Below are 2,073 nucleotides of genomic sequence, written 5' to 3' on the forward strand. Positions count from 1 at the left end.
CATTCAAGTGCTTAACCATTGCCTCATGGGGGCTTCTTCTTTGAGAGCTATAACCACATATATAATGATAGATAAAGTGAGGCATCACCTTTCTCTTTGCCCACCAGCCAAATTGTTCAATTTCTTTGGTGCTGCCATTCAGTAAGAAAGATGCTGTGGGAGCAAAATAAATTATACTCTGAAATGCCAATCAGCGAGACGTGCCCTCCAGTTTAAGCCCTGAATAATTAGCATTGGCTATGGATGAGAATGAGCTAGTTGCTACCGTCATATAATTTGTATACATAATCAGGAAAATATGAGGCCTAACGTTCAGGCACAGCTGGGCATTTTCCCACCTGCAGAAGGAAGTGGATCGTGACTTTTCAAAGCCATGAGCAATCACTCAATGTCCATTTTCTCTGCAGTCACCTGGAACATCAAATCAAGAAGTGTATTTGGAAGGCTCATATTTTGAATTACAATGTGACACCCACATCATCTAGCTATTACACATAGAGCTGGGCAAGTTAATCAATCAAGCAGTGGACTTTTAACTCTTTTGTGACCTATGGGATGTGTAGTGTCTGCCTACATTTTCCACCCCTGGGGTTTATTGGGAAGCTGTTTTCCCACTTTTAGTGCATGCTACTATCTGGTGGGAGCCTGTCAACTGTGTGAATCTAAAGAAATGGGTCTCATCCCACCAATCCCAGCAGTAGAGGCCCCTTGGGACACAGATGTCCCACTAATTGCGCTGAAATCCCTATTACCTTAAAAATTTTTTCTCTAGCTCATTCAAAATGGCTTCTATTACTGAGAACACATAGTTTCAACAAAAAAAAATTCAAAGCAAAAAACAACTCAGTCTTGAAAAGATTGAAAAAAAGAAATTTAGCTTGCTTCCTTTATATATGAGATGATGGGAATTTATGTTGAAAACCTTTTTCAGAAACAAAATCACCTATAACTACAATCTTTCCACCAGTTCAATAAAGAGGTGTCCTGGCATTGAAGTACAGAGTATGGGCATGCTGGCTTCTAACGCACAGGAAATGGCTAAGGTCAATTACAAGTCCATCCCACATAATACTGTGCTGACTCTTATATGCACAGGTCCTGCCTCTGGTAATTTATTCAACAATTTTCTCATGGTTTACAAGTTTGAGTCCACCCAGAGGTGCCTTGAAAGAAAGGCCTGGTGATCTACTTCTGAAAATCAGCCACTGAAAACCCTATGGAGCACAGTTCTGCTCTGACACACACGGGTCACCATGAGTTAGAGCTAAGGCACTTGACTGCTAACCAAAAGGCTGGTGGTTCAAACCCACCAGCCACTCCTCAGAAGGAAGGTTGAGCAATTTACTTCTGTAGTGATACCACCTCGGAAACCCAAGGAGGGATCGCTATGAGTCGGGTCTGACTTGACGGCACATAACAACAACAACTAAATGATGTCTATGGGAAGATGACAGAGGCAGAATCCAGCAGCAGGTTGGAGGCTTTGAACTTTCTTAGCTTTCCATCCATATGGGCTTCACATAGGAAAGGACATTATTTGCGATTACATTTTGGTTCCTGACAATGTCCCTGGTTCAATTGCATGCATTATCTTCACTTATCTGCCCTTTCTGTAACACTCTGCTATGACTTTTATTATTAATTTTTTTTTTTAATTTTGATGAGTAGGAAACTGAGACAAAACACCTGAGGGCACAAACTACTAAGGAGGAAAGCATGGATGCAAACCCACCTCAAACAGGCTCCAGAGATCATACTACATATCCTAACAAGAGCCCCATCTGATCTCTAAAAACCACCTGGAGATCTTGTTAAAATGTAGATTCTGATTCAGTATATTTGGGGTAGAAGTGAAAATTCTCAGCGGGTGGTCAAACTGGAATTGAACTGATTCAAAGGTCTGAAAGGAAGAGATGAGAATTCTGATTAAAAGGGGGAAAATGTGGAAGAGAATTTCAAATTCTCGAGGAATCCAGACTTTCTGGAGCCACTGATGATGGATGAACTTCCAAAACTACTGCCCCGAGATAATCTTTAAACTGTAAACCAAAAGCATCCCCTGAAGTCTTCATT

Source organism: Orycteropus afer, unplaced genomic scaffold (assembly GCF_000298275.1).
Source record: "Orycteropus afer afer isolate SDZICR_OR568_19922 unplaced genomic scaffold, OryAfe1.0 scaffold00005, whole genome shotgun sequence".
Classification (NCBI taxonomy): domain Eukaryota; kingdom Metazoa; phylum Chordata; class Mammalia; order Tubulidentata; family Orycteropodidae; genus Orycteropus; species Orycteropus afer.